This window comes from Haliaeetus albicilla, chromosome 17 (genome assembly GCF_947461875.1).
Source record: "Haliaeetus albicilla chromosome 17, bHalAlb1.1, whole genome shotgun sequence".
Lineage (NCBI taxonomy): Eukaryota > Metazoa > Chordata > Aves > Accipitriformes > Accipitridae > Haliaeetus > Haliaeetus albicilla.
The window spans coordinates 10232376-10245657 of record NC_091499.1 but is presented as its reverse complement, the minus strand read 5'-3'; the positions used below and the strand labels follow the sequence as shown (position 1 = coordinate 10245657).

The following is a 13282-nucleotide window of genomic DNA, read 5'->3' as shown; positions in this document are numbered from 1 at the left end:
CGTCTCTGCTTCTCATCATTCATTCAGGGATAACAACAGTGTTAACAGGGAAGTAAAGGCCACAGAGTTTAAATTAAATTGGTGAAACTGGGACTAAGATTCATCTTAGGTCACTTTAGATGCCCAACAGAGAGAAACACGTGGGATTCATCTGATCTTTATGAAGGCATCTATTTTATAAGATGGATTGTACCTCAGGATTGCCGCTTCTTGGCTAGAAAGCAGATAAATAGCTCAGATAGATGTCCACATTTTAACAAATGAATCACGCTCCTAGAGCTAGATCTCCATCTTTTCAAACTTGTGGTATTGCCAGCGCAATGTACTCTGCTGTAATGATGACAGGAGTGTAAATGAGAACTAAAACCACACGTAACTTTGAAGAAGGTTATAGAATATAGAAACAGCCAAAGACAAGGACATCACCCTTCTGAGTTAGAACTGGACGGCAATGTTTCTGCAATGATCTTGCGCTTCCCCAGTTACAAGTGTCTAGCTTCTTCTCATTTTTTACCCATTCTGGTTCCCCCCCCCCCCAGTGATTATTCTTCTAAGGAAATTTCACATTATTTATTCTTTTCAAGACAATACTTACATGTTAGGTACTGTAAAAAACAATGTGAAAGTATTCCTTGTTTAGGTAACCTCCTCTCAAGAAACTATCCCCAAAGTGTCCTCAGCTGATTTCAAGCTGAGTATGACACATCTTTTTTAGATCATGAAATGTTAAGTAGCTGGTTTTTTACTTGTCCCTTGAGTGGGTGCCTGAAGCAGGTTCACTGTGGTTTTTATTATTGTTTTAAGAATATCTTATTTTATTTTCTCTTTGCTGTGAATTTTTGTCATTTAGTATTGTCCTTTTGGGAGAACAGAAATATAATGACCCAAGCTGGAATATATCCAAAGCCATTCAAAAATATTATCTAATTCTTTATTTGCTATGTATGTTATGTGGAGAAGAAATGCTTAATTATCCTTGGTTTAAAGAAAACACAACCTGAAGATGTATACGCACTTGAACAGATATCTGAGCTGTATAATTTTCCCCTAAAAATACCACAAGAAGTTTCTTCTTGTTGTGGATTGAACATGAGCCAGAACCAAGTTTATGGACTCTCAGTGCTTAGCAGTTTTGAAGAATCCACCTCATCCAATTGTCCAAAATCAGGAAACTTCAGTGCAAAACTTAAAGATGGCTCAGTGATTTTCAGAGTTTTTATTTGTGTATACCTTTGTGTGCCAGGGTTGACAGCAAAGGTTATAATTAAACCTGACTTCCAGACCCATGAATAGAGAAATTTCTGAAAGTTTTGAGAAACCTCCGCACCAATGCAAACGACAAAACGGTAATAAAAAAAAAAAACATTATTGTACCCAGGTTCTTCAGATTCCTGCATTTGTGAGGGATTTTGAATCATAAAGAGAAAGTGCTTGATTTTCATGAAGACTTCTGTCTTCCTTAACCCCACTCTGTCTCAGAAGAATCAGGTCATTCGTACAGAGCCTCTGTGCAAGGTCTTACACTTGTAATTCAGACCACTGATTGTGAATGAAGCCTGTAAGACCGAGGTTCTTCTTTTACATCTGCATCAAACACACACAGAAAATCTGCCAAATTTTAACATTTTATATTTTGTATTTTTATACACCCTCCTCTTACGTTTCATGCTCTCATAAAGCATCTATATGAAAACTTTCTACAGGAATACTGCGCCAGAGCAGGGCTTAATTGTAAAACAAGGCAATCAGACATTAACTCTTTGAGGCAACTAGTGCAGAGAATTGCAGGTGTGCGAGGGATTCATGGGCAAGGCTGCCTGCATCTGATTTATTTGGGTAAAGAGGTGTTACTTCATGATCTTTTGCTGCTAGCACACAAGAGAAAAGTAAGCTTGAAGAGTTCTGGTTCTGTTTTTCCCAGTTTGTGAGCCAGTGATGCAGGAGCAAAGTTCTTTTTCTTCCTTCAGAATTTTTTGAGGCAGTTCAGTAACATTTCAAGGATGTCTGAGTGCAGTGAAGAACCAACACACTAAAAATCAGAGCATGCAGGGCCACTCCTGCGTTGTCTCCTATCATCTAAACAGTCTAAATGCTGTAGTCAGCTCTAAGAGTTTGAATTAATTCTACAAACTGCTTTGGCATTTTAAATAAACGTTTACGACATAATTTAGGCCTAGCTTCATCAATACAGTTGAGCTATGGTCTATTTGATGCATTGCAGTGACCACTAAAATTCTCTTTGGTGCCTGATATAGGTTAGAAAAACCATGATGAAGGGCTGCAGTGTCTCCATTACTGTCATTCATGGTTGAGATCAGCCATCTTTCCCACCCAAGGGCTAGAAAGAGACAGTGTGCCATTTATATATTGGTTTTTTGCCAATGGAAATACTCGTGGGATGATCCTGGTAGGTTTCCAGCTCCTTTATGAGGCAGGAGTGGCATGAAAGGGTGGCTGCAGACTGGAAATCCAGCCCCGCTATTCCTCTCCGTTCTTTGCCAATGTAGATCGTCAACAGCTACTTTTAATCTTCAAAAATGGGTGGTTTAAATTAATAATGATGTTGACAAGATGCAGTCTAAATGATTTATTCCACTTCATTACATCTATTCCAAAGTCATTATCGGAGATCAGAATTACTATCAAGCATTCTGGATTTCAAACTTTCATAACAGATTCAGGGAACCCTCCAACATCAGCCTTGAGAGAGAAAGAACAGTTCATCCCTATCGAAAAATCAATTTCTTTAACAATGATATTACTATTAATGTATATAAAATGCATACATTCCAGGTTTAAAGTAATGGTATGCACCTATTGTCTTTTTCATGAGTAGTTATCAAATAGCTTTATAATTCCAGTGAAATTCAGTGTAAGTAAAAGGTGGTGTCTAATCCAGACATACAGAATAGGCTGTTTACTGCTATGAATGCTTACTAAGGAGACATAAATGCATACCATTAACCACTGAAAAGACATATAAATATAAATGTTAGCATTATGCAGTGGGTTAGCCTCCCTCTACAATAGTCCCACTCAAACTCATCAAGATGAAACACCCACAAATACTGAGTGTTCTGCCCTGATCTGCCAAGTCTGACTCTGTAAAAGCAAAAAAGATGCAAAAGGATAAAATTCCATATTCTCCACTGTTAAGTACAGCCGTTAGACTCATTAACTGCCATTTACACAGCTGAAAGCTGCACATATGCATCCATGTGCTTATTCATGCTGTTTGTACACCAAAATATAATGAAGTATAACATGGCATATGTATTTTCTGTATGACATCATTGCTGTGTCTTTTTTAATTCATTTTTTCACTGAGCTGCATTTTCCTGCCCATTTTTAAACTTACTGCTTAGAGATTTACTAGCAGAATTTTTCACACTGAACAAAGATGGCCCTTTAGTGGTTTTGCTCCTTAGTTAGGTCTCTAGCGCTGCAAACAGCTTATTATAGAAGGTCTCTAGCAGTGCCAGCAATGTGGTAAGCACTTCCTCGACATAAAGAGAAGGCAGTCGCTGGGGGTAATAATACTTACCTTCTACACAGTGAAGTCAGGAGCTTAAATTAGCATTTGTGAAGTACTTGGAGTTCTTTGAAGGGAGGAAGCCATAGAAATGAAGGCTAAAGCAAAGTACATTGTGATGCAAAAATGTCAACAATCAATGCTATTCAAAAACGGCCATAATTTTTCTATTAGCAACACACAGAAATGAGACTCATGCTAGATCTGGATCAGCTATTATTTTAGACTGAAGTCTTCCATATAAGCACTTAATTATATACCCAGGGATATGAGTAAGTAGCCCAGTAAACATGGTCAGACAGGCAATCCCTGTCCACATGGTCTTGATCCATATTTGCTTCTAGAGGCTGTTCCTCTCTTTCAGGCATAAGAATTTGTAATCGTCTTTAGCCTCCTGCTCCTGTAGGCTCTACTATGCTTTCTTTTTCTTGCCTCACTCTGGGAGAATCTGATTATCAAGCCCCTTGCCTTATCTCAGGTCCTCCTAGAGATCATTTTCACCATTCTGCCCATTGGAAGCAGCATTTCTTGATTAAACCATGTATGCTGCATATGTAAGTGTGCATGCTTAACAGCATCGCATTTTCTAGTTCTAGTCTTGAATTCCCTACTTCACCCCAAATTTAGCACAATATTAGCTCCCACATATGTCATTTCTAATCTGAGGCAGGGTCAATAACTTGCTCCTGTCAATCTTTGGATCTTAAAAAACCAACACTTTCCAGAGCTGCAAGATACTCATAGTACCACCACTTCCAAGGAGAGTGCTGGCACTCAGCATTTCTAGAAAACAGGCTGTCTCATCAGATAGCTAAACAAAGGTTGAAAAAACTCAGTAATGTTGGGCTGCTTCTTCTCATAGGCTGAACTCAATGTGGTGTCAGGAAATGTTTGGCTCTTTTTCTGAACACAAAGTAATTAGGTAATTGTTTTCTTCTTAGAGTGAGTATTCTACAGCAGCAGGATAAACACAGTTTAGCTTAGTTAAAGACTATGTTTAAACACCTCTTTTCATATTTTGTATATTTTTGTATATTTTGAGCAGTCAATAATGTTCTTACCCAACTGGAAAAAACTCGAGGAGAAATTAACTTTGATGCATTTTCTTTAAGTAATATTTTAGTTTACTAACAAAAGTCAGGTCCTGCACCTGCTGTGGAAATTATGCTTTCTTGTGCTAGTCTAACAGTGTAGCCTATGAGGAAACATTCCTACCATGGTCTTAAGAATAAAATGAACTCACCTGTCTACCCAGTGGCAAATCCATGCCTCTGTTTTTTATAGTCCTGATTTTCAAGGACTGCTTTTCTGGATTTCTCTTCAAGTATAAGCAGCTTTGATGAAATGAAAAAATCATCCCACAAACAGAAGATACAAGAAAAGAAATGGAGAATGCCCCATAGGCAAGCAAACACGGCCGCATTATGTGCACTGGATAGAACTGCTGAAGGAAGAGCAGCAATGAGCATCAGGGTTGCACTGGGCGATCCCTATGCCAAATACTCACCTGCATGGGGTGTGTGCCAACATAGGAGTGGCCGGTTTTCCTCCTGTGCTGGAATATACATTTTTTTCCAAGTAAGTGGTCATTATCAGACTGCACAGTGAGCTAAGGCATGGGCAGGAGAACTTACATTTGTCACTGTTCATTACAGTTCTCTGTGTCAGGACTGGAGACTGCAAACAGCCTGAGTACAGTCCTGCCCCCATGAGAGCCAGTGGAAAATCTCTCTTTTGGCTTGGAGGCAGCTTGAACCAACCATCCTGTGCAAAAGGATGCATCTCTCTCTACAGAAATAGTAGCAACCTCTACAGCTGGGCAGAAAAAAAATGCCAGAAATAAAATCCTGCCTTTTATAGATGCTCCCGACAAAGAAAAGTATTTGTGCTCTTCTGCTTACTCTTTTATCAAATGATTTAGCTAATTTGGAGAAGTAGAAAAATTCTTCCCCTTTATGCAAAGCAGCCTACAGCCATGGTCCATATGTCTATCATGAAGGGATACGTGGACCTCTCTATCAAGAGGACAGAAAGACCCTCCTAACACTGTAGTCCATTTTCTCAAAATTCTTTAAAGGGGACATGAAAATCATAATTTAAGCAGTCTTGTAGTGCCAGTGTCATCCATGCCATACATAGAAATAAAAATCATACCCTGGTCCTGTTGGTGGTAACTGATTATAAAGTCGTAAGTCTGACCAGGTCTTTCCTCCCAGCATCACACTGGAAGTTCAAATATGTTGTTTGCCTGCTATGACCCCTAATCCTTTTTCAGAGTAAAAGCTCTCCAGCAAGTAATCTTATAGGATTTGCTTCTAGATATATGCACTTGACTATATTAAACTGTTGGTAATGATCCCAGTTTACCAAGCAATCCAAAATCAGAAGGGCTTAGTCCTTTATATGGTTGTGACACAGTCAACACTGTGCAAGACCAATTAAATGTATAATGCATAAAGTCAAGAAGAAGGAGTTGACTGACTACATCCCACCACCAAAATGGCCCTTAGGTTGCCACTGGAGGCCATTACAACCAAAAGTGTCATCCTGTGGGTGGACAGATTCGGTTAAAGAGCAACTTCAAGCTTGGAAGAGTAGGGAGTGAGAACATACCAAGCCATACCAGTCACACTACTGCTTCAAAAGCATAGCTGGAGAATTTGGTCTTGCATTAGCAGTCTGAGCTTTATGCTCAGAGGCCTTAGCAAAATTATAATGTGCACTGAAAATACCAGAACTATTAAAAGATTAGGGATTAAGTATTGCTAAAAACATAGAAAGAAATCACTATGATATACATTATCTGCATATATAAGTTTTAGCATATATTCATGTGTCTAATTGTCTAATCCAGCTTCTTTTCCAGTGAACAGAGGTTGCATTTGGTCATAAAGTATTACAATTCATAATCTCCCTCCCCTATTAAATACGTGCTTATCTTGTTTTGCTTAAAACTTATTCTACCCTCTGGGTTGAAAATTTTACTCTTATTTGACATGTAACTGACATCTATTGAACCTCTACTGAACAAATCTGTCACTGAAATGATAACTTCAGAAATTTCTTAGCAGACTTTGACAATACTTTGCTGTCACTTTACTGTACAGCTGTGTATTTCTGAGCCTAGAGCAGCAGCAGACGGGACATGGGGTATGTAGTCGAAAGCTCAGTCCTGAGGTTTGGATGGTAACACACTTCTACTGACTGTGAAGAAAATGCATTATGCCGAATGCCAGCAACCTCCTCCTTGTAGTTCAGCTTCTTTCTACAATACACCCAGTTCTTGCTTGGCTAAAACCTGCTTCCAGGATGCCGGAAAGCTCAAATAAGTGGCTCACGTCACCTGGCAGAGCTCTTGAACAGGAGGAGGTGGGTCGTCCTCCCTGGCCTTGACTGAAGGCCCACTGTCTTCATAGCTTTTGCCTAATGTTCTCTGTCCGTCAGCTCCTGCAGATACTGGACAACATGTAAAATAAAAACATGCTGTAAATGCACATAATTTACCGAAAAGTATTCAGCACGTTAAAGTTACCATTTAATGGCAGCCCCCCTTCTACAGAAATGGACAGTTTGCCACCTAGATTTGCGGCCAAGAGCCAAACGAGTAGGTGAGAGACCACCCTTAGGCTTCAGGGCAGCAGCTATGCTTTACTGATTTGGCACAGCAAAGAAACAAAATTGCCTTCTCTTGACAGGCTTTTCTTCTTGCAGGAGTATAGAGAAGCTTTCTCCTCTGCAGATCATGGCTAACTGCTTCTCAGCCGTAGTTTCAGCCACTCGGGCTGCTTGCCCTCGGTGTAAGCTACAGCAGCATAAGGCTTGCACTGGCAGAGCAGACAGAAGCTGGACAAGTGACAGCCAATGAAGCACCCCTGGCCACGATGGCCATAGCCAGAATACAACTGCAATTGTATTAAAATATAATAATTGCAATTGTACAAGTATCGCAACTACTAATACAACAGCAATTCATCACTGACAGCAAATGTTGGCACCTTGTCCGGATGAATAACAAAAAAGCGCACCTTTACCAAAAAAAAGTTACTTTGGCTTGAACAAAAAAATTCAATGATGACAAAGCCAAGGCAGGTTAAAGGTCTGTTGTCTGCTCCATGGATCATGATTTCTTGTCAAACATGGCACATGGAGAAATGAAATTTGGACTTTATTTCAGACAGCATCCTTCCCTCTTTGAGGAAATGAACCAGCTGTCATCAATGCCTTCAGAGCTACTTTGTGTTCAAAGACAGGACCGTCAATTAGTCAATGAGTAATAAATTTTAAAAGTTAATTAGTAGTAAATTATCTGTTTCTATATACTCCTGCAAATCTGTTTCACGCTAATGTCTGTGAAGCCTAGCATGACTTCACCTAAATTGTTTGACAGATGTTCCCCTTCCCGCTATCAGCAGCTTCAATGGAATATTAAATATTTGCATTTAAGCTGACCTGCGGAGTTTCTTAAATTAATTCTCACATCTGTCTAATATCAATATAAAGCTGCTATTTCTACACTGAATATATTAGAATACACATTACCTATAAAAGCAGCAAGTTAAGTAGCTTTTGGTACACAGACTTTTTAAATAAATCCGTAGAATAAGACTAGTGCTCAGTATAAAAGTAAAAAAAAAAAAAAAAAATTAAGCCTAGCTTAAGTCTGTTGTGTAGAATTGCAATATACTTCATAGCTCCAGACTTTTGCACTGGAGGCTCTACCAGGATTATAAAATTAATGACCAAAATCAATACCAAATAGTGAGGAGATTCATGGGTATTGACTTTCATGATTATAGGACTTTTGTCCCATTTCTGATACATGTGTCCATCTGTCCCACTTCTGGTCTATTAACCTTGGCATTATTGCCAGACCCAATCCAAAAGCTACTCCAGCAGCAAAAGTTATCCTTGTGATGTGGATGACCAGGTCCAGTAATGCATCAGACAAAAGAGGTCTCTAAGATTATACAGATTTTAAGGTTGTCCTTGTGCAAACCAGCATGCTGGAGAAGGGGAAGGGACATAGCTGGTTGCTCTGTACAGAACTGCACAATACATGCCAATTATCGCCTTTCTGTAATCATCAACTCTGCAACACTCCAATTGCTCCATATTCTGCAGAACATGACCTCGGTTTGACATGACTTAGCAACCAGTAAAAGAGCCTGTTAGCTATTCTTTGGGTAACTTTCTCTCTCATATTAATTCTCTGCCTTATCTAAATTTTCTTTTTAATTTTTGAAGTTCTTCAAAGACACAAAAAAGGCATTTCCTGTGGGATGTAGAAGATGTCCTCACACCTCCTAGCCTGTATCCTTAAAACTGTGTATTTTTATTCTCTTAGATTCAGTAATTCAAGTGGTTCCCCAATACTTAATTAATAGCCTACTTGGGATGTATGAACACATTCAGGCTACGTCCTTCTCGGGCCATCATTCTGACTGGAAAATTGACAACCTGCTTTAATTTCTCATTGGTGCTTTTTATCACAGTAACCAAAGGAACTACTGGAACAACCGCCATTGAGGAGGGTAAGTACAGAGGCTGAATGAATTGTCGTGGATGGAAACCACACAAGACCAAGCAATGAGGTTATATTTAACAGCAGAAGCATAGAAACTCCTGGGTATTGCATGATTTGGGTATTTCCTGGTGTTTTGCAACTTCTGCTGCATATGCCGTAGAAGGGGAACACTGCAGGAGAACCTACCTGGCTCCATCAACGTGATACAAAGTCAGGAGGATGCTCCTCCTTTGAAAAGTCCTTTTCTCCCCCTTCCAAGAGCTAAACAGATCTGTTCAGGACTGCTGCTATCACTATGGTTACAGCCAGCCTCTCCAGGAGCTCTGTTCGTACCACTGGCCCTAGGAGCAAGAGGCAGAAGCAAAGCAGCAGCGCTGGGCCTGAGGCTGGCTTGGGCATAGACGGGATGGGGTCTGAACCTCTGCCTGGGCTGGGAGGGCAGGAGGAAAGGGCATCAAAGCTGGCTGAAGAACTGGAAGACCTGGGAGGAAAAACTGGGAAACAAACAAAAAAAGCAGAACTATGGTGAGAAAAGCCTAACTTAAAGTGCACGAAATAGAGTCCTCATCACCTGAGACATGGGCATCTCTGGTGCAGAATTCAGGTGCGAGGTGTGATGAATCAGCCTTTAGACATGCCCTCTTCCCTCCACGTGGGTGCCTGAACGTGAGATTAACACAGACCAACTCTTTGTTCTCATTTCAAATTCAATTAAGAAGTATCTTTCAGCATTTATCTCAAAATGGCTGTTCAGCTTGTCCTTAATACATCTTCTCTCCTTTAGGGTCTTCATTATGAAGTTGAAAGCCCAGTTACTAACAGTCAAGAAAAAACCCCACAATTCTGGGTTATTTTTAACAGCAAGAACCCTTTCCATCTGCTTGTATGGCCCTCATCTAGATGTCCTGGTGCATCCCCACCAGCCAAGCTGTGAACCTGGGTTTCACAGAGCCAGCACACCAAGTGACTTCTCAGGAGCTGAGTCTAAAACTACCTTATCAAACGGTAACCCCAAGCCCCTATCTATTTAGGCCCAGGCAGCTCCCTCCATGGTCTCCCCTTATTCAAGATGGTTCCCATTTCCTGTGTCGCTTTTATTACAAACCTGAACTCCTGTTTTGTGGGGTTGGGTTATTTTTGGGGGAGGTGGTGGTTGTTTTTAAATCCAAAAGCAATACAGCTCCAGTAGATCACATCCCTCCACTCTGAATTTTAAGAGCACTGATTTCTTCTTGTCTCACTTGCTTAAAGCATCTTAGGTTTTCAGAAAGATCATCATGCATCAAAAATTCAGATGACATGCTTCTCGAGAATGAGATTTGAACTTGAACTTCTCATGGTCAAGTGATCCTGGTTTTGCTCAACAAAATCTTTGCAGCGGTCAATGAAAGTCCACCCACCAACTTCAAGAAGAAATAGAGGAGTCCTGTGTAGAGCAGTACTGCCCAAACGTGATACAGATGTAAATAAGACAAATTTTCATAGTGGTTTTTATTCATGACACTGGCTATTTGTTGCTGAATATGCAAGTAATGGCAGATAAATCAACATCTTAAAAATGCTCCTGTAATTGCAATCTTGCAATTTGGTCCTTTGCCTACTCCAGATCACGACTTGGCCACCTGCTGGCTTATAACCAAAATACTGGAGGATCTCTTTATTCCTTGCGTTTAAATTCAGTTTGCAATGCATAAATTTTAAGGCAATAGTACAAAGTGTCCGGCTTATCTTTTGCTTAAATATATTGACAACATGAAAATATAAAATGAGCTGAGCATTAACAATCATAGATTTTGGTGACACAGCCGAGAATCTCAGTGACAGAAACTGCTGATAACAATGCAGACTAGTTCAGAAAGTATCTAGACCTTCACACTGAAGATGGACACTAGACATTAGTAAAAATTTGCATCACCAATTAAATACTTTGCCTAGCATAAAGTTGAAAACTGTCTTGCTTGCGGCAAGTAAAGCTACTCTAAATTTCTGCTGGGTGGAATCAGCAAACTCCAAAATGGTTTCTGTAATTTTTTTTCTTCTATAATATACCAGTTAAAAAGAAACCTTCTGTCTATTTTAAAGTGAAGCCATTCTAAACTCCTGTCAGTATTACCAAGAAGAGTTCAGAGTTACTGTTAATGCCAGTAACGGAACATGAAGTACCTGTAGATCCCAACTGTTTCTTTCCTCTGAAATCAATTGGCACTATGACCCCAATAACTGACCGTGAAGTACAGTGGAAAACCTGTGTGTGTGCCTCTGCTAAGACATGCTTCTAGCTGCCCCAAGTCACTCCATTAATGACGAATTTCTAGGAATGGAAGTTAACATTTTTGTGGTAAATGGAACACGATTTCTAAATATTACTCAAATTTGTCTGTACTTGAACAGTAGACTATAGTAATGCTAAAGAACACATATTATGTTGTATTACCTTTCTGCGCAACTCCAGCATTTATTAATTTGCTACTCATTACTGAATAGAACTGAGAAGCACGGACACTTTCTCACTATTGGAATACGAGAGTCTTACGGGAACATTCAAAGTTTGCAGACCCCTAACGCTTATTGCTAGCAGTTAGTGACCTATGCTTTACATGTTTTTTGAAAAGAAATCCCTCTCCATATTGAAACACTGCATTTGAGAAAACATTTGAACCTTGACACCCAAAAGTCCCTGTCTGCTCTGCAAAAACAAAAGTTTAACCAATATCGAAAGCCTGAAAATTTGAACACCTTTCTTCAATGGACACAGGCACCATTTGAACAGTTACTGTGGAAGAGATTTTCTGTAGAAATGGTAACCTGAACTTTGGAGCACTGCTTTGACAGGATTCCCAAGCTTTCAAGGTACCTGGGACTTTAAAATCTCTTGGTTGTTAGGTAAAAAAACCAAGAAGTAGTAAAAAAGCTGCTGTTTCATGCTGTCACAGACCACAATCCCTTGTGAGTATTCTGCTCCCGGTGTAATAAATGAAAATGGTGCCGTGCGTCTTTGTATGCAACACAACCTAATTATCACTTCACAAGCACAAATCTCCAATACTGACTGCACATACCGTTTTCTTCAGCTAATTAATAACACTCGCTTACATCGCCTTCTGAAATTTGTTCTAACGGCAGCTCGAAGTAATTGCTACCAGTGCCATTTCATTTAGACCCCACCCACCTAAACCACTTTACTCCAAAACTAAGTTCGGCCAATTTACGGTAATACGTGTACGCCACACTTCTCAGGACTCCACAGATCACTCCGTTAGGCTTCAGTTACACAACAAAATCGTGGCGATAGATCCTCCCTAGCGTAGCGCTGCGTCGTAACCAGGACCTTTAGGATATCTCAGGTAACAGAAAGAAAACCCCGTCCTGGGGAGGCGTTTCGGCTATCTTTGATACCACCACCATCGCAAAAAGGGTTCTGGAGAGATCCAGCGTGCGCGCGGTTTGGGGATCCCCTGGGTGCGTCAATTATTTCAAGCGGTTAACGACAGGACCGCGCCGCAGGCAGGCGAAGAAGCATCCGCAGCTCGGGCTCCCCCCCGCAACCTCCGGGCCCCGCGGATCCTCACGGGCTCTGCACCCGCGTGGGAAGGGAAGAGGGAGGCGGCCCGGGCCGCGCCTCACCCCCCACGCGGCGGCTCCTTTAAGAGGGGGGCGGCGGGGGGTGTTTTTACCCCTCGGTACCGGTGCGGCCCGGCTGTACCGCACCGTATCGCACCCGCAAGCGCGTCACCTGACTGCGCCGGGCCACCGACCTGCGGCGGCGGCAGGGCCGGTCCGCTCGGCTCCGTCCCGCCCTCCGCAAGCGGGGCGGGGGGCGGGCGCTGCTGCGGCAGTAGCGCGGGGATTAGGCTGCGGGAGGATTAAGCCGCCGGCTGGAAATAGCTAAAAGCGGCGGCTCCCGGGCGTGGACGCCCAGACAGCGCATCCCCTAAACGGCGGCGGCGGCGGCAGGGGGCAGCCCGCCCCGTACCTGGGGCTACCGGGGGGGAGGGAGGGAGGGAGAAGGGGAGGGGGGGGGGTTGCTTTTTGCTGCTGCTGCCGTGGGGCGCCTCGCCAGCGGGCAGCGCGGAGGGCCGGGCCGGGGGAGCTGGTGGAGGCGGGAGGCGGCGGTGCCCTCCCCGGAGCGGCGGCAGGAGGACGGGAGGGAAGGACGCGCTGACAGGTCGGGCCGCCGCTTCGCTTCGTCCTTCTTCTCTCCGCGCAGCCCCGGCGGTTGCTGCGGG

General features: G+C 42.0%; 1 protein-coding gene and 1 long non-coding RNA gene across 22 annotated transcripts in view; one reads left to right on the top strand and one right to left on the bottom strand.

The window, feature by feature from the left end:
• Positions 1 to 965: 965 nt before the first annotated feature.
• Positions 966 to 7556, bottom strand: LOC138689544 (uncharacterized). Its single transcript, XR_011328399.1, has 3 exons — positions 6876 to 7556; positions 3545 to 3630; positions 966 to 1584 (listed from the first exon to the last, which is right to left on the bottom strand). It is a non-coding gene; the product is annotated as an uncharacterized lncRNA (long non-coding RNA).
• A 5506-nt stretch (positions 7557 to 13062) lies between these two features.
• SNAP91 (synaptosome associated protein 91) overlaps positions 13063 to 13282 on the top strand; it is a 71215-nt gene continuing 70995 nt past the window's right edge. For 14 of the 21 annotated variants that reach the window (XM_069804765.1, XM_069804784.1, XM_069804781.1 and 11 more), the window contains exon 1: positions 13064 to 13221. The gene's annotated coding sequence lies outside the window, so the exon portion shown is untranslated. Of the gene's footprint in view, positions 13222 to 13282 lie in introns of all 21 variants that reach the window. The other 7 variants (XM_069804785.1, XM_069804777.1, XM_069804775.1 and 4 more) reach the window with 2 other exon arrangements.